Below are 24,449 nucleotides of genomic sequence, written 5' to 3' on the forward strand. Positions count from 1 at the left end.
AAGGGGGCACCTTGCACCAGTCCAAACAACCCTTATGGTGATTTAGGAGGTCTAAGATAAACATATGAAAGCTATCCAAGTGATAGCTGTTGACAGCATCCTTCAGGCTTAGTCTTGAAGGAATGTTAAGCAGCTTGTTTAACCAGAATGGAATCTTATTGTATTGGTTAAATGAAAGGAGAAAAACACAGTAGTATAAGAATATATATTTATTATTATAACACCTCAAATACCTCACAGTATCTGCTACACGCAGATAAACACAAACCACACAATATTAAAGCACAGAAACAATCGTAAGTAGCACTAATACACAGTGGGCTTCCGGGGGAAACCAACAACGACTCGAGTCAAGACAGTGTCTAGAATGTGTAGAATTGCTGGGACCCCAAGGAACCCCCCGAGGTGAATGAGTAGGGGCCCTACGGAGGACGGATGCAGTGTGAGAACACAACCGCGTGCTACGTACAACTCAATGGGAGAGTCACAGTTGCAATTTTAAAGTTAAAGGACCCTTCCCAGTGGATTACAAGGAAACCCATTGGAACATAGAAAGTTGGAGAGCCACCCCACCCGTGGATATCGGAGTACCAGAGTTACCTATCTCAGGGAAGCTGGGTGCATTGGTCTGAAGTGGTGTCGGAAACCGCCGTCGTTCTCAATGGGAGTCTTCAAGGAAATGCTACTACTGGAAAGAAGAAAAGTGTCCCGTGGAATCTGCTGGTAGATTCTTGATGGAAGGAACCTGAAAGCAGAGGTGACAGAGTCTGGGTCACTAAGGAGTGAACAGGGGCTCAGTAGACGAATGCCCACCAATGTCGGTGCGAAGAAGGAGACCTTGACTCTACAGCTGCAGGGACCAGGAGACATTGAGGTCGACCAGGAGCCGGAAACGAGATGTCCCACAAAGGATGTCAAGTGCTGAGGGGTCGGTATCCGGTGGGAGCACCAAAAGCCTTGGCAACGGCAACCCATGAAGAAGGTCAAGAAAGATTACGGTCTCGCCCAGCAAGGACCAGAGGACTCACCACAGCAAGGGGAGTCAGGGCAGTCCTGGAGAAACCAGGGAAGCCCAAGAAAACCAGGATTTTCCCTCAAGTAGACCCACAGGCCAGAGGTACAGGTGTCGCGAGGGGACCTCTAGCAGTTTCACCAAACAGCTTGCAGGGCACAGAGTGCAAGGAGGCCAAAGTCCTTGGTATGAAATGTGTGCAGAGGTTTGGGCTATCGATAGACCAATGCACGCAGTTTGGAAACACCAACAAGCATATGCAATTGTAAAAGAACGCGGTGCACAGGGGTTCGGTTATGCAGTCCCCACAAGGGAAACTGGCTTCAGACTTGATGAGAGGGCAGCTTGACCTGAAGGAACATAGGAATCCACCTCCTGTGTTGCTGGAGCCTTCGGAGTCCGCAGGAGCTCAGGATCAGCAGACCGGTCAGTTGAATTACAGTGCCTGCGAATGCAGGGGAATGACTCCTTCACCCCAAGGGCGATACTTCAGTTGTCCTTGATGCACCACAGGTCCTGCACAGAGGATGTATGGTGCACGGGCACAGACAATGCTTTGGATGGAGAGGGAGATGAAGTCGGGCCAAGTCAAAGTACAGCGAAGTCCAGAGTTTCCAGACGGTCGAAGGTCAGTGGTTTTTTGTTCAGAATCTTGTCCACGTCGAATTTAAGGTCCTACAGCCAGGTCAGTGGTGTAACGATAATTGAGGCGCCCCCCTGCAAGGTATGTGAAGGGGACCCCTCCGGACTCTATCAAGAGCTCTCCGGCCGAAGTGCAGTGCTGAGGGGGCCCCTGGAGCTTGGGTACCCCCCCCCGCACTGCGGAGGATGCGGGGGCCTGTGTTACACCCCTGAGCCAGGTAAGCCCTTTTGTACCCACGGGAGAGGGTTGGACAGATTACGGGGACCCTCCTAGGGGAGGGTCAGGACAGGGTGTGGTTACTCCCATGTCCTTTGTGCAGTTTTCCACCAGAGCAGGAGCCAACGGCTCCCAGAACTAGTTTGAAATGCACTGTGCACAGGGACACCAAATGTGGCCCTCATGCAGAATTATAGGCACTTTGGAAGTGCACCCACCCAGTTCCAATGCACTAAATCCTGTCTGGGAGGTGGACACGCCTCCCTGTGACAGGATGCCTATTGTGCTGCCTTCCTCTTCTCTTGCTTGGCTCATCAGCAGGAGGGCAGAAATATGTCTCTGGTCAGCTGCATCCATTTTGTGCTATCCGGGTTGAGAAGGCTGGTACAGGGAATACCAGGGACCCACGAAGCTTGCTTCTGAAGGGTGGAATCATACCTCCCACACCGGTTACCGGTGTGGGGGTATGATTCCAAGGGGTTTGATACCAAACATGACATGTTTTGTTTCAGCCGTATTCAAGATAGCATTTACCGTGAGATTATAATGCACCTCTACGTATATGTCTGACTGTGTCACCGACAACCCAGGAGAAAGGTCTCTGGAGGCTGCAGAGGGGCTCTGCTCATGCGCACCCTCTCACGTAAAACCCAGCACCCTGCCTTCAGGATTGTCAAGGCCTGCTAAAGGGGTATTTACCTGTTATTGATTTTAGCAGCTTACACAGCAACCCCACACACTTTCCTACTCCCTGCTGACGAGAGGCAACTACCTCGAAACACGTGTCCAGGGATGGCACACGCCACGCATACTCGCACTCATGACTCGGGCATAGGCGTACCCGCCGACGCTGACCTCAGGGACCACTTTTCATTGGGGGAACACGCTTGGTAGGTGTAGCAGTGTGCGACCAATTAGCTTTAACCTTATATTCAGGCTCCCTTGAGCCGGTGGAGTCGACGGACTCATGGTTACGCACCTGCGCGCTACGAGAGGTATTTACCTGTTACTGATTTTAGCAGCTTACACAGCAACCCCACACACTTTCCTACTCCCTGCTGACGAGAGGCAACTACCTCGAAACACGTGTCCAGGGATGGCACACGCCACGCATACTCGCACTCATGACTCGGGCATAGGCGTACCCGCCGACGCTGACCTCAGGGACCACTTTTCATTGGGGGAACACGCTTGGTAGGTGTAGCAGTGTGCGACCAATTAGCTTTAACCTTATATTCAGGCTCCCTTGAGCCGGTGGAGTCGACGGACTCATGGTTACGCACCTGCGCGCTACTAGAGGTATTTACCTGTTATTGATTTTAGCAACTTACACAGCAACCCCACACACTTTCCTACTCCCTGCTGACGAGAGGCAACTACCTCGAAACACGTGTCCAGGGATGGCACACGCCACGCATACTCGCACTCATGACTCGGGCATAGGCGTACCCGCCGACGCTGACCTCAGGGACCACTTTTCATTGGGGGAACACGCTTGGTAGGTGTAGCAGTGTGCGACCAATTAGCTTTAACCTTATATTCAGGCTCCCTTGAGCCGGTGGAGTCGACGGACTCATGGTTACGCACCTGCGCGCTACGAGAGGTATTTACCTGTTACTGATTTTAGCAGCTTACACAGCAACCCCACACACTTTCCTACTCCCTGCTGACGAGAGGCAACTACCTCGAAACACGTGTCCAGGGATGGCACACGCCACGCATACTCGCACTCATGACTCGGGCATAGGCGTACCCGCCGACGCTGACCTCAGGGACCACTTTTCATTGGGGGAACACGCTTGGTAGGTGTAGCAGTGTGCGACCAATTCGCTTTAACCTTATATTCAGGCTCCCTTGAGCCGGTGGAGTCGACGGACTCATGGTTACGCACCTGCGCGCTACGAGAGGTATTTACCTGTTATTGATTTTAGCAGCTTACACAGCAACCCCACACACTTTCCTACTCCCTGCTGACGAGAGGCAACTACCTCGAAACACGTGTCCAGGGATGGCACACGCCACGCATACTCGCACTCATGACTCGGGCATAGGCGTACCCGCCGACGCTGACCTCAGGGACCACTTTTCATTGGGGGAATACGCTTGGTAGGTGTAGCAGTGTGCGACCAATTAGCTTTAGCCTGCTAAAGGGGTGACTTATAGGTTTTAAGTGTAGTGACCTATAGATATAGTAAACCTATATCTATCGTAAGTGGTGCATGCACCAGCTTATACAGGCTGCAATGGTAGACCTGTAGTTCCATTTTGCATGGTCCCCCCTGGGTGGCATAATTCCTGCTTTAGCCCAGGGGAGGCCTCTGGGGTACCTATGCCCTGGGTACATGGGTACCATATACTAGGTGCTTATGAGGATGCAAAACCATAACGTCCGCTTGTCTAGAAGCGCCACCTAAAGCTATGGTAGCACATGTGCCTACAGTGCACCACCAACTTAACCTACACAGGGAGTCCTAATTAAAGGACGGAATCCCATCACTCACCGAAGTGACATGCTTCATCATCTGGGATCTCCTCCCGGCTGTAACTCCTAGTACAGCTGAGGGTACAACCCCCTCACACTGTGAGGGAGGAGCTCAGGGATGTTTTATTGGTGTTATCTCTAACTGCAGGTTGCTAAAACCCAAGATGAAGAGCTGTATATGTTGTATGTAAGTGATGAGCGCAGTGCAACCTAATGTGAAAAGTGAGCTAAAATTAACTAACAAGAAAAAAATACGTTTATTAGTTGTCTCTTGTTGTTAGTATCTGGTTGCAGCTTTGCGTAGCATGGGGTACGGTGCCTCACGTCCTGAGCTGTTGCCAGGTGAGAGAGGTTCCTTACTCGTAATCTACGGGTTGACCAGTACACCATGACCCTCCATCAGAGATATTGTGTGGTGTAGGTTGTATTTGTTCCATTGATATATTTTTTGGTTACACCTTTTTTGAATTCACATTACACAGTAGCACATAACATCTAGGTCCTGAAGAAGGCTAGACAGTTGTTAGGTCATGATAGGCGAAACATGTAGACCACCATTGCAGTTATTATGTTAAAACTGCATTAGCACTGTTGTTTAATCCTAACAACAAGAGACAACTAATACAAGTCTTTTTTTCTTGTTAGTTTTAGCTCACTTTTCACCTTTTCTTTTCACATTAGGTTGCACTGCGCTCATCACTTACATACAACATATACAGCTCTTCATCTTGGGTTTTAGCAAACCCGTAGTTAGGGATAACACCAATAAAACATCCCTGAGATCCTCCCTCACAGTGTGAGGGGGTTGTAGCCCTCGGCTGTACTAGAAGTTACAGCCAGGAGGAGATCCCAGATGATAAAGCATGTCCCTTCGGTGAGTGATGGGATTCCGTCCTTTAGTTAGGACTCCCTGTGTAGGTTAAGTTCCTGGTGCACTGTAGGCACATGTGCTACCATAGCTTTAGGTGGCGCTTCTAGACCCGCAAACTTTATGGTTTTGTATATGGTGACTGGGGGATTTAGTCGGTGCTGGTCTCTAAACTTCCCTCGGACTCTTGATTTATCTTGGGACACCAATAGGTCTCACATAAACGTTTTTTATTCAAAGTAATTCCCAAATGCCCTGAGTGAGTTAACTCCAATTACTTTCTTATTAAAGAAGCAGGTGAACTAGCTTTGTACCTCTGTAAACAATACCATAATTGAGGGCATATTCTGGAGAAATCTCAGCAAAAGTCTTCAACTCTCCTGTAAGATTGCTTTCTTTTGGCTAACCATTAATGATATATATTTTGAAACCTTAGACAGTTGCAGGGATTCTGCTCAGGAACAGAACTATGCTTGGGACCATAAAACATCAGCATGTAGGGACTGAGTCCCTATACCAACTCAGTATCCATGAGCCCGAGTCCGACTAGCTATAGTGCCTCACTTGCCCTCCTAACCTTTCCAGAGAAACAAGTAAGTTGGTAACCCAGAACACAAAGCTCACGATCTTCTCAGGGATCGCAGTAACAGGACACACCCTTTCGCTCTCTCACTCGTACTTATCCAGAATAAGGTAAACAAGAGACTAAAAGGAATTTTGAATATTTATTTAAACTATTGTGCTCTAAGATGCAGTATTTGTTCCATAATTTGAAAACAAATGGTTAGCAAAAATATAGCTAGCATGGTTGATTAGCCTACTCCTTCCCTTCCTACTGAAGCTATATGATTATATATCGAAGATTTCTGAGATGAGCAGCAGACCCAAAACTTAGCATACATAGATGGGCGTTCTACATCTCACCTGACTCAGTAATCTTGCCCTAGGACCTTTGCTCAGTACGCGTTTTTTAGAACTCTCGTCTTTAGTCATATGACGTGTGCTCATAAACAGCAGCTGCATTCTCAAACTCAAGGGGCTTGGCTGGACGGGGATGTACAAACTGGACAGTGCAATCCTCTCCACATCCAGTTCCACTTTGTCCATGAGTCATACCAGTGCCTCTACAGCAGGGCACTTTGAGTCTGTGAAGCTAGCATCTGGTGGTGGTGTACTGGACAGGCAGTTGTAGCGCTTATGCAGCTGGACCCATTTAGTCTGTGACGCTAGCACCTGGTAGTGGTGTACCAACTGAGCGGTATTAGACTCTTTGCAGCCAGGCCCCTTGAGTCTGTGAGGCTACCATCTGCTGGTGGTGTAATGGGAGGTCAGTATTAGCTTAGGCCTGGGCGAAGCACTACGCTACGCTCGCGTAGTTTGCGAAGTTCGCGCTACTTCGCGCTACGCGAACTGCACGTAGCACAGTGCGAACACGCGTAGCGTAGTGTTGCGTAGTGCTGCGGTCATTTTTTGCTTGCTCGCGGTCCTCAACGTCAAGTTGGCGACCGCGAGCAAGCAAAATGACATCCTGGCGAGACTTTTTCCTTGTTCGCGATCGCGAGCATGGAAAATAAACCTCCCGGCGAGATTCCCAACGCGAGAAGGTCAGGTTTCTCATTGCGAGGGGTCGCGTATGCTCGCGACCGCTCGCGATGAGAAACTACCAGTTCGCGTTGAGAAAGCTGAAGCTCGAGGAAACATCTACTCGAACAGCAGAAAACTACAGCTCGCACTGTGCAAGATGCCATTTTCAATGATTGCACAGTGCCGGTTGCTTGTCCGCACTGTGCAATCATTGAAAACAACATCTTGCACAGTGCGAACATGTTACTTCGCAGTTCGCGAAGTGCTACGCGTAGCTCGCGTAGTGCGAACTTCACTTTGCGTAGCTTCGCGAAGTGCTACTTCGCGAACTACGCCCACCCTTATATTAGCTTCACTGCAGCCACGTTCTTAAGTCGATAAAGCCTGCACCCGGTGTAGTATACTTACTGAGCAGTAGTTGCACCTCCTTAGTAAGGCCTATTTAGTCTGTGAAGCTTGCACTCAGTCGTGGTGTAATGACTGGGTGTACTAGATCATGTACTAGATCATCTGCAGTCAGGCCCCTTTGGTCTGTGAAACTTGCAATGAGTGTAGGTGTAATGACTGGGTGGTGCTAGACCCTCTACAGCCAGGCCCTTTGTGTCTGTGAAGCTAGCACCTGCTGATGGTGTAATGGGAGGTTAGTATTAGTTTCTCTGCAGCCAGATTATTGAGTCCATGAAGCTTGCACCCGGTGTGGTGTACTTACTGGGCAGTAATACCACCTCTTCAGCCAGGGCCATTGAGTCTGTGAAGCTAGTACCCAGGGGTTGTGTTCAGACTTGGTGGTACTAGACTCTCCGCAGCCGGACCCTTTGAGTCTGTTAAACTTGCATTCTGTGGCGGTACAACAGGAGGGCAGTACACTCCCTTCTGTAACCAGGCCCCTTGAGTCCATGACGCTTTCACCCAGGGGTGGTGTACGGGTCTGGTGTTCTAGCTCCTCGGCAGCCAAGCCCCTTAAGTTCATGAAACTTGCAACCAGAAGTGGTGTACCAACTGGGTGGTATAAGAGCTTCTGCTGATGGTCACCTTGAGTCTGTCACGCTAACACCCAGTGTTAGTGTACCAGGTTGGCAGTAACAGTCTCAGCAGCCAGGCCTGACGCTTTTACTCAGTGGTGTTGTACCACACAGGTAGTACTAGCCCTGCCACATCCACATCAGTTGAGTCTTTGAAGCTTGCCCCCATTTCAGGTGGACCTGGTGGGGGCTATTAATGCCTGGCAGCTGGGCCCATTCAGTGCGTGAAGCTTCCATCCAGTTACGGTGTACTGTGAATCTTGCACTTGTCGGTGGAATACCCGGGGGAGTAGTACTAGAGCTTCTGCATCTGAGCCCCTTGACTCCATGTAGCTTGCACGTAGTGGTGGCGTACTGGAAGGACAGTACCAGTGCCTTTGCAGCCAGAGCCACATGTGTCTCAAAGCTTGCACCTGAAGGTCCTGTCCCAGGAAGGAGGTACTGGCTACTCCACGGATCTAGAACTGGATCCTTAAATTCACACTGGAGACTCTCTCTAGGATCCCCAAACCTGTCAGTATCGATAGATCTTGCTTCAATCTTTACATTTTAAAGCCCACATGAGCCTAGTGATCAGGGTGTGCTCACTCTGCCCCCCTTGTGCCCGTTCACTTTTCACTTTTTTTGTGGGACTTAGGAATTAAATCACCTAGTCAATAATGGCTGGCACAACTTTTTCTGATGTGGTGACCAATCAGATGCTTTCAGATACGCTATTCATGCTCTGGATCAACGAATCCCAAATGGCTGACTGGAGAAAGTGCTCCTTTGGCCAACAGGTTTTGTTTATCTTTTGAATTTTGAAATTTGTTAATTTTTTTCAAAATGTGAAATTAGTTTTATCCAAGGATCCTCAACTGTCAAATATCTCTAACTGTTTCCTAAATGTAACCAATTCATTCCCAGCCCGAGCCTTTATTTGAACAATGATTTTTCTAAAACTATCGAACAAATTGACACTAAACCAACAGAAGAACAATGCTTAAGTAAAGTTTCAACTTTGTACCAAGTTTTGTGCAATTCTGCTCAGAACTTTTTTCTATATCGGAGAGAAAAATTTCCTGTGCAAATTCAAATGAAAAAAAATCACCTTTTTGGCACATCCATCTTTTTCTTTACCACTTCTTGTATGATCAGCATAACACTTTTCAAGAAGGAACTAAAGCTGTTCAGATTTTCTCTTTGGTAAGTTTCACGCAGATTCGTCAAACAATGGCAAGTTTATTTATTAAAAGAAAAAAACCCTTTCTATGGTATCTATGACCTAACCATTACTAAGCTGGTGCAATTGCTGGCGGTTCCTCTGAAGGTACTAAAAGTGTGTTGGAAGACAGACGTAAAGTGAATGGCCACGTTTTACGGATCATTCAACATTTTAGAAGGTATGATTTACTTTATATATGTAGAAGAATGGACTTTCAAATCATCAAAGCCAAATATTTGCAGTTAACATGACGAAAGAGGCACTTCTTTGATTTTCTGAACTGTTATACCGAGTCTATAACAAAAAAAAGAAAAGGTATGGAAACAGCTGCACATATTTGCTAAAATCATTCCTCATACAAGGCAGCTAATTCTCTTGCCCACGGTTATCAGTGCTCTGACAAGTGACTAATATGTGTTCACGAGCCAAATATTTTCCTGTGGCTGTTAATCATGTTCAGCTTTAGGTGCTGCTCGAACACAATTTCAATGTTAAGTAAAACGTGCTTTTAATCTTCTAAATCGGATTACCAACAGGTCCCAACTTTGCTCCGCCAGCATTTAACGTCTGCAGATTTATACATGCTTTTCATGTTCTCCTTTCATTAGTGAATGTTTTATTGACTCTATGCTTCTAATTATGTAAAATACCTTTTTAGACCTAACATTCCAACATAGTACGAGAATTCTGAAATATAGAATCTAACGAGCTTTACTGTAATTGCTCTTTTTATGAAATCCAGCTGCAACCTGATTTCACCTTCTGCAACGGATCGCTTCGACTGTTATTCAAAGGCGGCTCATTTTGTTTGAATGAACAGGTTTTTCAGATTTGATGCCCCATTGCAAACAGATATGGGTCATTTTAATAGAATACCATAAAGCAATTGAGTAAAAAGGTTTTGAGGAGGTAACGCTAGGAAATTCTTCAACTATGCTCAAACTAAGGGGCATATTATCAAGCCAGGCGATAAAATTATCGCCGCTTTAGCGTCGTCAGAAAACTGCCGCTAAAACGGCGATAATGGGCTTGATAATATGCTCTATGGAATTCCAATTGAAGCCCATGTTAGACGTGAAGGGCATCTAACATGTGCTTCAATTGGAATTCCCTAGAGCATATTATCAAGCCCATTATCGCCGCTTTTGCAGCAGTTTTCTGACGCTAAAGCAGCGATAATTGTATCGCCTGGCTTGATAATATGCCCCTAAATGCTTAGATAATTGCGTTTATTCTATTGTATTTAATCTCTATAAAGGTAAAGGTGTGAGAATTTCAAACTTCGTCAGTTTAGTTGTGCGAAGCTGGGAAACTTTTTCCTTCACAAATATGGACGGCATATGCGCAGACTGGTCATTTTTCCACTCTGAGGTCTTATCACAAATCGGGCGTACTGTCCTTGTTGGCTCCAGGGTGCACTTTCCAAATGGCGACTGGACGCAATCAAAGACAGCATGAAACCACAACAAGCACGGCCTCATGAGCCTTTTTTCACCAGGAGCTTCAGAAGTACACATTAGACTGTGGCTCAGGACTGGAGTGCTTCGAGCTTTATGAAGCGGCCAAAGATTTGTTTTTAAATCTATGAGAAGTCGCATGGCGACAGTCTTTGCACATTTCACCCCCTCATACATGCCAACCCTCCCGATTCAGGCGTGAGACTACCGATTTCAAGGCTAGTCTCCCGCCTCCCGATTCCTGCAAGCAAAAACCCAATTCCTCGGGGGTTTCAGCTGACAGGGCTTGGTATTGTGTAATGTGCTAATTCTTCCAGCAATAGTCAGAGTGGCGATGCAGGGGTTCTAAAGGGGTGAAAAACCAACAAAGCCCCATTAACAAGCCAATGGTCTTTTAAAGACCTGTGAAGTACTTGGGGGCGGCTGTGCCCCGGAAGCTGTTTCAGCCCAGGCTGCCACACAGGGGGGGAGGGGAGGGTGTATGCTCTGCCAGCAACCTGCCAGGCCAGTGCGCAACCCTTACTTGCATCACCCTCTCTCTCCCTGCCATTGCGCTCCATGCTTCTGAAAGGTAAGAAGTAAAAGTGCATTTGCGTTTCAAATGTCCGATCCCGCAGCAGCGCACTTCCAAGGCCCATACATGACAGTAACCCGATTCAATGCCCCATTCTCCCGATTTTCTTTTTTAAATCTCCCACTTTGCTCTTCTGATATGTTGGCATGTATGCCCCCTAAATAAAGTGTCATTACCTAGGAATTCATCGTATGTTTTCCATTGGCCCAATTTTTGTGACGGAATGTCTACCTAATGTTGAACCAACACAGCCTTTCCGTTTTTAGTAATAGGTGTGAATATACTGCCTTACATGCCCAAATTAAGACATATCGGGGCATATTATCAAGAAACGGCGTTACAATTATCGCCGCTTTAGCGGCGCTAATGGGCTTGATAATATGCCGCAGAGAATTCCAATAGAAGCCCATGTTGACACCAGAACATGGGCTTCTATGGGAATTCTCCAGGGCATATTATCAAGCCCATTATCGCCGCTTTAGCGGCAGTTTTCTGACGCTAAAGCGGCGATAATTGTAACGCCGTTTCTTGATAATATGCCCCTATTTTCTTACCGTAATTTAAAAAAAAAACACATTTCGAATATATCCTTTCCTATTTTATGTTATGTAAATGTATCTCTTCTGTGCAATTTTGGGCAGGGGTTATCAATGCAACGGAGAGAAAGAAAAAGGAATCAGCGACCTAAAGGCAATCTGAAAACCCCTATATGACGAATGGGCCAGATTTCAATAAGTAGCAAAATTATTTTGGTTCATGTAAAGTGCGTTTTGTATCCATTTTGATTTTTAATTTTGTATAAAGCACATTTCAATTAGCACATGACAGCCCTTGCCTGTGTAAGTTGTAGAGGATGTAACACTGAATGAGTGACACCTCACAACAAATGTAGATTAATGAGTGGCAGAAAACTAAGACGTAGCCTAACGGCTAGGGCGGTCGATCGCAAATCTGGGGAGCCGCGTTTGAGTCTCAGCATTGACGGTCAACATCCTGTGATTCTGGGTAAATCACTCTATCTCCCCGTGCCTTGCAAACATGAATGCATCCTTGTGTAACGCAAGTGCTCATGTAAAGTGCTCTGATCAGGCGTGCAACACCCATTGGACTCAAAGGGCTTCAGCCCCCCCCCTCCCCACGTGTGTGGCAGCCCGGGATGAGACAGCTTCCGGGGCACACACACAGCCACACCCGAGCACTTCACAGGTCTTTAAAAGACCATTTGCATGTTAATGAGGCCTCGCTGTTGTTTCACCCCTTCTAAGAGCCCCTGCAGTTCCACTCTGCACTATGGCTTAAAAGATTCAGCCCCCCCCCCCCGAATTTTTTTCTTAGCCCCCCTGAAATTTGGCTCTAGTTGCGCCTCTGGCTCTGATACCTTCGGGTCAAGTTCGCGCTATATAAAACTACGGGGAAAAATAGACCTGGAGATGTTTCAGAAGAGGGTGATAATAGAGAGAACATCATCATCTTTTTTTTTTTTTAAATATGTTTATTGAAAGCTTTTGTTTTTTCATTTTCGATACATTTCAAATGAACATCATCATCTTTGTCTGTTTTTCAGGTAGCCTAGCGGCCCAAATCAAAAGTGTGTATACAGAGAGTCGCCTGTTGGCAGAGACACACCTGCCTCAGATGTCGGCCAGGTCCACCAAGGTGCAGTGCTAATCCTGTCAAAGATGTGCCAGTTCAGCTGCCCATTAATCAGTTGCAGATCCACACCCATTGTTGTTGCAGTAAGCACCATGAATCACCAGAATGGATGTGTTGACAGACGATTATAAAATATAGGCGAGCCTGGGATCACCAGCTTGCTGGGACCCCAACAAAAATATTAGGAAGACAAGACATTTAGACACTGACAATGTAACCCACATGCTTGGGATACAGTTTTCGTGTCTGGTGAAGACAGATATTCCACCATTGCACTCCAGCATTTACAAACCTGGCTGTAGCATCTCCAAACTGCCTTCCATGGCATGCTAGAAAAGCCTCAGCACATTGTCTCCAATTCTTTTCTCCATCTGATTAAAACAAATAACTGGCAAGACATTACCATAGACATATATTACAGAGCTCTGAAGTATCCCAAGTCCATGCATGAGTAGCTCATTGAGTCCAGGTTTTTGCTTTCTTGACTGGGCCTTGTAGTGCTGGCCAACTCCTGTGTCTCTTTCCCTTCCCATGTTTCCTCATGTCTCACTGAGAAGAGTTCATTTGTTCCAACCTTTTGTTGGATAGTGGGTGAAAGGACTGGGTCTCTCAGAGGATCCATCAACTTTGGCCACGTTTTACCACTACCTAAAATAATTACTCAAAAGGCCTAAATCATGACGATCCCTCTGTAGTTGATATTTTGGTTATACATCTTGTGGCTGGGTGGTTCTCTTAAAATGCATGGTGATTTAAATTGTATTACGGATTAGTCCACAACATTATTAGGGCATAACGTAAGTCATGCTCTATCAGTCACAAAATGAGTGAGAACAATAGGCCATAAAAGAAGAGTGCCAGCAGTAACCCAAGCAGTAACCAATGCTGACTCACTGGACCGTGGGACTACAGGAGCCGCAGTAAAAACATATTAGTTGGGTGCTTGATCATTCCAAGAGCTGAGGAGAGCAGGGCATGAATACAGAGCTAAAACAAATAAGAGCATCATCCATGTGTGTGTGTGTAAGGGGGTAGGGTGTGTGTCTGTTTGTGTACATATATGCATGTGTATGTGGAATTGTGCCCTTTCCAAATAAACAGTGCCGTTCCCTGAAAGCTGTGCCTGCTGTCAAGGACCACCAAAAGGATAAGCTACCCCCATCATAAGAAGTTAATCTTTGGCACAATTGTGTATGTTCATGTTATAATACTGCCAATGTATAATTATGGTTACACTTGACTATTTTTGGCATTCATCGTTTAGTTGTGGCATACTGCCAGCCATCATTAAGATATTAAAGCATGCCTGGCCTACATTTAGCCATCCCTGACATAATGGTGGCCACCTCTTGCATAATAATGGCCATGCCTGGTATATGGCGGGCATCCTGGCCATCAAGGTGTCCAGCCGTGGCTCATTTTTGGCCCTGTTATAATGGTGGATGTTATTGGCATATAGCAGGCATATTTGGTGTTATGGTAAGCAACTGAGGCCTATGATTGATATACTTGGGCATTTGAAGCAGAATCGGTCCATGCAAGGCATTTCTACATTGCGGCACTTGATGAAAATGGAAAGCTGATGCTTGGGGACTGGGTATTTCCTAAAAATGAATACAGATATGTTGAAGGCAAAATTATGTTTTTAGACAAATTTGTTTTTCTTTACAATTCAGTTTGTTTGTCCAAAATGGAAAGTGGAACTTGATAGAAAAATATGTATGATTTAAGAATCTGATATGATGATGAAGACAAAAGGCTGCAAATCCAAACACATTTACCGTTGATAGCTGAATGATAATTAAAGCTACGTTTTGGAGTACCATTATTTGGGTTATGTCCATTGTGCCAGAAGGGCCCCTGATTCTTTGGCTGTTATTTCATTAGTCAGGTGTAGGCACTTAATACTGATACATTTTTCCTGGCATTTCTGCTTGACCCTTCCCTGATTTGCTTGGTTGGTCACTACTGATACTTTTGCTTAGGGTGTTCATAGTGCAATATTGTCATATGAGGTCACTTTACAGTGAGAAAACTTGCTGGTAGCTTGGCAGGACTTGCCTTCAGCAGAAGTAGCTCTCACCAAAGGAAAGGTAGGAGATCACTGGATTGGATGCTAGGTTACACTAATCATTAAAAAAAACTCTGTGTTGGAAATGTTAGCTTTGCCATTTTCATTATCATGGGTTTCCTAGGACTGGTGGATTATTTGAGAGTGTCACAGACATGGGGGCCAGGGCATAGTTTTTATTTAAGTCCACATAAACAAAATACTCTTTCTTGCAAATTCACCTTTTTTTCTTGAAATTACATTTTTCTGGACTCTATTTGTGCTTGTATTAGGACTCCATGTTCCACTGCACTGCTAAAAAGTGCCTCAGTGTGGTCCTCTGACCCCTAAATTGGTGTTGGTGAAATTAGTTTCACCAAATTATTTTATTGAACTTCCTGAAAGGCCATGGTAGATGCACTGAAAATGGACTAACTGCTTTAGATTTGTTTCCACACAAATTTTACTTTCCTTTGAAGGCTACATTATACAAACAGAAATGGACCAATTACATCTAATTTAAATATTATATATATGAGTCAGGGTCAATTTACTCCATCCACACATTTGACAAAAATGTATGGCTGCCTGGAGTAACACAGTGCTCTTGCTGGGCCTCAGTTTAACTTCACTGCTGTAACACATCGCAAGTGATGTGTCTTTACCATGTAGCAAAACCTATTTTTAAATACTATTAAATTCCCACTTGAGTATATTTGTAAGGCTACAAGTTAGAAAGCCTAATACATAAAACGTGGCACACTCTATCTTATAAAAGTGCACTCTTACATTGACTAAAAGGGCTTAAAGCTCTTTCAGTGTGTATGGTCAGATCAATTTTGCATAGAGCACGTCTAGGTGTGATTACAATATTTAATTGTGTATTTGTATAGTATGCTAGCAAAGTATTTTAAATGTATTTATTTTTAATATTCAAAATCTGACATTGGTGAAACAGATTTTTTCATAACCACAGGTTAAGGTAACTTTATAAAAATACACTTAAAGTTGCCTGTGTCTGAGTCAGATCTGCCTTAAAGTCCGTTTTTCCATTCATAACATCTCCAGAACAATCCGACATTGGTGAGATCAGATATGTCATGACCAAAGTGGAAAAGTAGCTTTATAAAAATATACATTTTAGGGTGCCTGAAACAGAACTGGCTGAAAGTCAGTTTTGGCCCTCATGAATAAGGGTGGGCAGATCTCATGGAGTGCTACTTCGCTAAATTCCGCAGAGTTACACAAAAACTCTACGCAATTCCACGGAGTTCCATGATCTGTGGAATTACACCTACCCAAGGGATTCAAACTGCTTCTATCAGTCTGACTGATTGCTGTGGCCAGCCAGTGAACTCTAAGCCTTGATTGGAAGCCCTGCCGATGCCAGAGTGGAGCGTTACAAAAGGGGGTGGTGATGGACGGAGCATCAGAACCAATCAAACACTCACACCCAGTCATCAGATCTGGGTTTGATCCATCACCGTTCTTTAGCCCACTCTGCCACCCCAGTTCAGACATGGCCAAATGCAAATCAGTCTGACCCTGTGCCTCATGGGAACAGTCCAGCCCGAACTGCCAAGCCATGCCTTCCCTGGACCAGAAACAAGCTTCCTAGGACCGGTTTCTGGCATTTCAGCCGTCTTCAGCCAGGCTTGCTTGAATCCAGTGGCAAAGTGAGCAAGGGACTCACGTCTGAGCATACCCTGCCAACTTATGGCGAACAAAGCGGTACAAAAGGGGGTGGTGATGGACGGAGCATCAGAACCAATCAAACACTCACACCCAGTCATCAGATCTGGGTTTGATCCATCACTGTTCTTTAGCCCACTCTGCCACCACAGTTCAGACATGGCCATATGCAAATCAGTCTGACCCTGTGCCTCATGGGAACAGTCCAGCCGGAACTGCCAAGCCATGCCTTCCCTGGACCAGAAACAAGCTTCCTAGGACCGGTTTCTGGCATTTCAGCCGTCTTCAGCCAGGCTTGCTTGAATACAGTGGCAAAGTGAGCAAGGGACTCACGTCTGAGCATACCCTGCCAACTTATGGCGAACAAAGCGGTACAAAAGGGGGTGGTGATGGACGGAGCATCAGAACCAATCAATCACTCACACCCCGTCATCAGATCTGGGTTTGATCCATCACCGTTCTTTAGCCCACTCTGCCACCCCAGTTCAGACATGGCCATATGCAAATCAGTCTGACCCTGTGCCTCATGGGAACAGTCCAGCCCGAACTGCCAAGCCATGCCTTCCCTGGACCATAAACAAGCTTCCTAGGACTGGTTTCTTGCATTTCAGCCGTCTCCAGCCAGGCTTGCTTGAATCCAGTGGCAAAGTGAGCAAGGGACTCACGTCTGAGCATACCCTGCCAACTTATGGCGAACAAAGCGGTACAAAAGTGGGTGGTGATGGAGGGAGCATCAGAACCAATCAAACACTCACACCCAGTCATCAGATCTGGGTTTGATCCATCACCGTTCTTTAGCCCACTCTGCCACCCCAGTTCAGACATGGCCATATGCAAATAAGTCTGACCCTGTGCCTCATGGGAACAGTCCAGCCCGAACTGCCAAGCCATGCCTTCCCTGGACCAGAAACAAGCTTCCTAGGACCGGTTTCTGGCATTTCAGCCGTCTTCAGCCAGGCTTGCTTGAATCCAGTGGCAAAGTGAGCAAAGAACTCACGTCTGAGCATACCCTGCCAACTTATGGCGAACAAAGCGGTACAAAAGGGGGTGGTGATGGACGGAGCATCAGAACCAATCAAACACTCACACCCAGTCATCAGATCTGGGTTTGATCCATCACCGTTCTTTAGCCCACTCTGCCACCCCAGTTCAGACATGGCCATATGCAAATCAGTCTGACCCTGTGCCTCATGGGAACAGTCCAGCCCGAACTGCCAAGCCATGCCTTCCCTGGACCAGAAACAAGCTTCCTAGGACCGGTTTCTGGCATTTCAGCCGTCTTCAGCCAGGCTTGCTTGAATCCAGTGGCAAAGTGAGCAAGGGACTCACGTCTGAGCATACCCTGCCAACTTATGGCGAACAAAGCGGTACAAAAGGGGGTGGTGATGGACGGAGCATCAGAACCAATCAAACACTCACACCCAGTCATCAGATCTGGGTTTGATCCATCACCGTTCTTTAGCCCACTCTGCCACCCCAGTTCAGAGATGGCCATATTCATATCAGTCTGACCCTGTGCCTCATGGGAACAGTCCAGCCCGAACTGCCAAGCCATGCCTTCCCTGGACCAGAAACAAGCTTCCTAGGACCGGTTTCTGGCATTTCAGCAGTCTTCAGCCAGGCTTGCTTGAATCCAGTGGCAAAGTGAGCAAGGGACTCACGTCTGAGCATACCCTGCCAACTTATGGCGAACAAAGCGGTACAAAAGGGGGTGGTGATGGACGGAGCATCAGAACCAATCAAACTCTCACACCCAGTCATCAGATCTGGGTTTGATCCATCACCGTTCTTTAGCCCACTCTGCCACCCCAGTTCAGACATGGCCATATGCAAATCAGTCTGACCCTGTGCCTCATGGGAACAGTCCAGCCCGAACTGCCAAGCCATGCCTTCCCTGGACCAGAAACAAGCTTCCTAGGACCGGTTTCTGGCATTTCAGCCGTCTCCAGCCAGGCTTGCTTGAATCCAGTGGCAAAGTGAGCAAGGGACTCACGTCTGAGCATACCCTGCCAACTTATGGCGAACAAAGCGGTACAAAAGGGGGTGGTGATGGACGGAGCATCAGAACCAATCAAACACTCACACCCAGTCATCAGATCTGGGTTTGATCCATCACCGTTCTTTAGCCCACTCTGCCACCCCAGTTCAGACATGGCCATATGCAAATCAGTCTGACCCTGTGCCTCATGGGAACAGTCCAGCCCGAACTGCCAAGCCATGCCTTCCCTGGACCAGAAACAAGCTTCCTAGGACCGGTTTCTGGCATTTCAGCCGTCTTCAGCAAGGCTCGCTTGAATCCAGTGGCAAAGTGAGCAAGGGACTCACGTCTGAGCATACCCTGCCAACTTATGGCGAACAAAGCGGTACAAAAGGGGGTGGTGATGGACGGAGCATCAGAACCAATCGAACACTCACACCCAGTCATCAGATCTGGGTTTGATCCATCACCGTTCTTTAGCCCACTCTGCCACCCCAGTTCAGACATGGCCATATGCAAATCAGTCTGACCCTGTGCCTCATGGGAACAGTCCAGCCCGAACTGCCAAGCCATGCCTTCCCTGGACCAGAAACAAGCTTCCTAGGACCGGTTTCTGGCATTTCAGCCGTCTTCAGCCAGGCTTGCTTGAATCCAGTGGCAAAGTGAGCAAGGGACTCACGTCTGAGCATACCCTGCCAACTTATGGCGAACAAAGCGGTACAAAAGGGGGTGGTGATGGACGGAGCATCAGAACCAATCAAACACTCACACCCAGTCATCAGATCTGGGTTTGATCCATCACCGTTCTTTAGCCCACTCTGCCACCCCAGTTCAGACATGGCCATATGCAAATCAGTCTGACCCTGTGCCTCATGGGAACAGTCCAGCCCGAACTGCCAAGCCATGCCTTCCTTGGACCAGAAACAAGCTTCCTAGGACCGGTTTCTGGCATTTCAGCCGTCTTCAGCCAGGCTTGCTTGAATCCAGTGGCAAAGTGAGCAAGGGACTCACGTCTGAGCATACCCTGCCAACTTATGGCGAACAAAGCGGTACAAAAGGGGGTGGTGATGGACGGAGCATCAGAACCAATCAAACACTCACACCCAGTCATCAGATCTGGGTTTGATCCATCACCGTTCTTTAGCCCACTCTGCCACCCCAGTTCAGACATGGCCATATGCAAATCAGTCTGACCCTGTGCCTCATGGGAACAGTCCAGCCCGAACTGCCAAGCCATGCTTTCCCTGGACCAGAAACAAGCTTCCTAGGACCGGTTTCTGGCATTTCAGCCGTCTTCAGCCAGGCTTGCTTGAATCCAGTGGCAAAGTGAGCAAGGGACTCACGTCTGAGCATACCCTGCCAACTTATGGCGAACAAAGCGGTACAAAAGGGGGTGGTGATGGACGGAGCATCAGAACCAATCAAACACTCACACCCAGTCATCAGATCTGGGTTTGATCCATCACCGTTCTTTAGCCCACTCTGCCACCCCAGTTCAGACATGGCCATATGCAAATCAGTCTGACCCTGTGCCTCATGGGAACAGTCCAGCCCGAACTGCCAAGCCATGCCTTCCCTGGACCAGAAACAAGCTTCCTAGGACCGGTTTCTGGCATTTCAGCCGTCTTCAGCCAGGCTTGCTTGAATCCAGTGGCAAAGTGAGCAAGGGACTCACGTCTGAGCATACCCTGCCAACTTATGGCGAACAAAGCGGTACAAAAGGGGGTGGTGATGGACGGAGCATCAGAACCAATCAAACACTCACACCCAGTCATCAGATCTGTGGAGCGTGGCAATTCTTTTATTTATGTGTTCGAGGCTTGGCCAGCTCAAAAGTGCCCTGGCTTGTCTTCCCAGAGTCACAAGCTGATCTTCCAGAGATGCATGCTCCCCATGCTGAACTGCAGACCATGATGGTTTGCATAATGCACCAGCAGCAATTATAGTTCTTAATGGGGGCATTATCAAGTTAGAGCAACGGTAGGTCTCTTGATGTCTAGGTTAGCAGTGTGAGGCTGTATGTGACTTGACTGTGGCAACTATGTATTTGTTTCAGGCTTCTAAAGTGGTGTCATCCACAAAATGTGTTATTATATTGCAGTTGAGTTTACATTGTGCTTAACAGCCCCGTAGAGGTGTTGTAGCGCATTAGCAGATGGGTAACATGGTACACTATAGGGTCTGTTTGGTTTAGAAGGATACTTTGCTGCAGAATGGCCTGTGTGAGAAGTGTTTCTGTGTTGTGTGTGATCCATCAGCATGGTAGTCTCATTTATTGCCAACCATGCTTTGCCTCTTTGTGCCGATCCATCATCAATGCCAACATCCTTTCAAGATTCACTTTATAAGATACGAATACCACCATGATCGCCTCTTACTGGATTGATCCCGGAACAGCAGGTGTGGGGGTTGTAGCTCACAATCTCACATGTGAGTGTGTAACCTGTTATGTTCTAGCACTGGTGAGGTCACACAAACATCACGGGGTGGGGGATCTCTGGCTGCATTATGGCTCTGAGCACTTACTTCTCATAGGGTCCAGCATGGGGGGTGTTGGCACTTATAGGTCATCAACCGGATATATCATCATCACACAATCAACAATTACAAGGGGGGGACTGGCCCAGGCTGCAGATGGGCAGGTGAGATGCCAATCATGCCCAGGTCATATCTCAGAGGGTCGATCTCACAAGAGTAAATTGTGGTTGCTGAAGATCCAACCTCACATACAATCACCAGTGAGTGTGCCCCTTACCTGCACCGGACTTGCTGCCTCCGGGGAAGGGCCATCCTGCATTAAGTGGTAGATGCCCCGGCTAGAAAACCCACTCCACTCAGAACTCCATTCAGTGCTAGGCTGGTGTGGCCATGGAAGATGTCCAATTTCTACCCTATGAATAAAACTAACAGACGTGTGTCTTTATTTTGTTTCAACAAAGCTATCACTCTACCATAGCGGGAGACGAAGACATTAGAGGCAAAACAGTAAACTAGAGTTTTACTAAAAGAAGCTGTTAGGTCTCTTTATCAATGCCTGTAAACAAACATTTAAATGTACAAAATATTGTCGGATTCACTCCATATATATTTGATTCTGCCCTCACAGGCTAAGCGCTGCAGCAAAAATTACCAAAATTAGAGACAATGTCTTACATATCCAATTCAATGGGGTGATAGAAGGTTAAGGTGAATTTAAACATTATTATCCTGGTTTTCTTTCAGTAAAAGAACACATTATTTTAAATGTTCTTTTCTTTTTAAAATTAGTGACATGAAGTTTTATTCAGTTTGGTTTCTTTTAATATGGCTGCCACAAACACACTGGCTCAACTGTTAACCCAGTTGGGCTTCCACCTTGCTTTCTCTTCACTTGCTTAGAATATTTTATTCAACCAGAAGGTTGCCAGCAGTAGGTGAGGACTGTGATTGTTCGCACTGAGGTGGATGAGATTTGTTTTGCTAAGTGGGCACAGTTTAACAGACTTCCACAAGGCACTTGAAAAGATTAAGAACATAATTTAGTGTGCATCAGACTGGCGTGTTTTCAAAAGCTTTTGGGGTGAGTGGTAAGCTCTACCCAATGGCTGGTTGCAGAGTTTTTGCCTAACTCCACGTGAGTGGGCAAACTCTGCCGGAAGAGTGGAATTTATGACACAATACTCATGACATCTCCGGAGCTGAAATGGACATACTTAGCTCGGATAGTTAAGGACCTGGCTTAGAAGGAACCAATAGGAACATTCCAGCATGAATTGCCAAGCCATGTTCCCTCCGAATCAGAACACCAGTAACCCAGGACCAGCTTCATTCTAGTTGGGGCTCTTCCGTCAGGTACAGCTTGGTTCTAGTGGAATAGGGAGCATGGAATCCACTGCAAGGCATATCCATCACAATTAGGGTACTGCACGGAAGTAAACAATCCCATCCATTATTTTTCCCCATAAAGCCACCTCAGATTGGAATCAGCCTTTTGCAAGTGATTCTTGGTCCTCCAATAGGAGCAAGCTATCCCAAAATGCCAAGAAACTTCCACTCCAAAATAGAACACAAGCACCCTGTGGGCCATTGGTGTTAGGTTTCTGACTGCCGAGTCAGTGGGACCACCATTGACGGAAATATAACAGTGCACCCACCTGAAAATAGAGCTGGCCGACCACCAGTTTGATGAACAGAGAACTGTTATACCTGGAATCCTTAGTGTGGTTTCCCCTAACTTTTTGCCTTCAGACCTCCTGTTTTTGCTGACTTTGTTTTTCATGGCCTTAGGATTCTGTGCACATTACCAATGCTGACCAGTGCTAAATTGCTCCTGCTCTTTCCCTAAAACGTGGTAACATTGGCTTATCCACAATCAGCATATTTAATTTACTTATATGTCCTTAGTGAAGTGCACTACATGTGCCCAAGGCCTGTAAATTAAATGATACTAGTGGGCCTGCAGCACTAGTTTTGGCACCCACTTAAGTAGCCCTTTAAACATGTCCACAGCCTGCCATTGCAGAGCCTGTGTGTACAGTTTTAAACTGCCATGCCTCCCTGGCAAGTTAAACAACTTGCCAGGCCATATCCTTCCTTATTAATACAAATGCATCACCCCTCATGCAGGTTTGGGACAGCCATAGGGCAGGGCGCAGTGTATTTAAAAAGTTGGACATGTACTTTTAAGTTTTACATGTCCTGGTAGTGAAAAACTCTTATATTCGTTTTTCACAGCTGCAAAGCCTATCTCTCCAGTAGGATAACATTAGGATGACCTTATTACATTTAATAAATGTAATCTCCAATTGGGAAGAAATAAGACCCGCATGTTTGGTGCCTCTGGAATCACAATTTAAAATCACAACTTATGGTGAAATCGGATTTTAAATTGCAATTCCGAAAGTGCCACTTTTAGAAAGTTTGAATTTTCTTGCTTTAGCCATTTGGTACCTGCTGCCTGTCTTTGATCATATGTCTTGGGTGGGTGACAGCTCCTCTTTGTGTATTCCTCCTAGACAGCCACACACAATTGCACCTTAGGTGTTACATGATGGGCCAGAGTGGGACCCAGCCTCACTTACACCTGAATAGGCTGTGTCCTGTCCCCACACAAAGAACTACACCCCCCGCAGTGAGTCTGGAGCCAGGGTAGAAAGGAAGGGCATCCGTGCACTTCAAAGGTATCTCTTTGAAGTCTCCCCATTTCAAAGGCACCGCTGGGCATAAGAACTGGACCTCAGACATCACCACTTCAGTTCACTTCTGAACCTGTGGCTACTCTGCCAGGAAGATGGACCGCTGTGCTGCTGAAAGGACTGCCACTCTGCTGGACTGCTACTCTGAAGGACCTGCTTCCTTTTCTGTGCTGACCTGCTGCCTGCTGCCCTCTTGCCTGTGGAAGAAGAACTGGTCCTGGTGCCTCTTATATCCTGGGCCCGTAGTGTGGCTGTTGAGCCCTGTAAGTCAAGCATTTTGGTTCTTTGCAACCGCGAACAGGCCCATTTGTACCGGAACTGTGCAGTTCGCTCAAAGAATCAACGCGAGCATCCTCAAGTTTATCTCTTCTCACAGCATGCATCGTCAGCTGGTGTGGTTCACCACCGCGAGGCTCCAGTCTGCCCATCCGCGATGCCCAGCCTGCTCTTTGCACCACACCGACCATCACCAGTGATGCTCTCCCTGATCCCAGTGAACTTCTGCCCCTCGAACAGGACTCTTGGCACAAAACTTGAGAATGTAAACCTTCCCCGTGGCTAATCTGGGACTGTATCTGACCCGTGCTCCATCACAGTTAGCTTGAACTTTTGGATTTGACCAGGTCTTGCGGAACTAGATATCCCTGGTTTATGCTTCTAGGCGCTATATTGCAGGTTATTCTTTAAAAATGTATAACTCACGGTTCTACGTATGAGATGTTTGTAATTTTGGTCCTGTTTTGCTCATTAAATTAAGCTTTAATCTTGTAAACTGGTGTGGGATCTTTGTGTGTGGTGTTTTCACTGTTTTTACTGTTTGAAGTGTTGCACAAATACTTT

This window comes from Triturus cristatus, chromosome 5_1, assembly GCF_964204655.1.
Source record: "Triturus cristatus chromosome 5_1, aTriCri1.1, whole genome shotgun sequence".
NCBI lineage: Eukaryota > Metazoa > Chordata > Amphibia > Caudata > Salamandridae > Triturus > Triturus cristatus.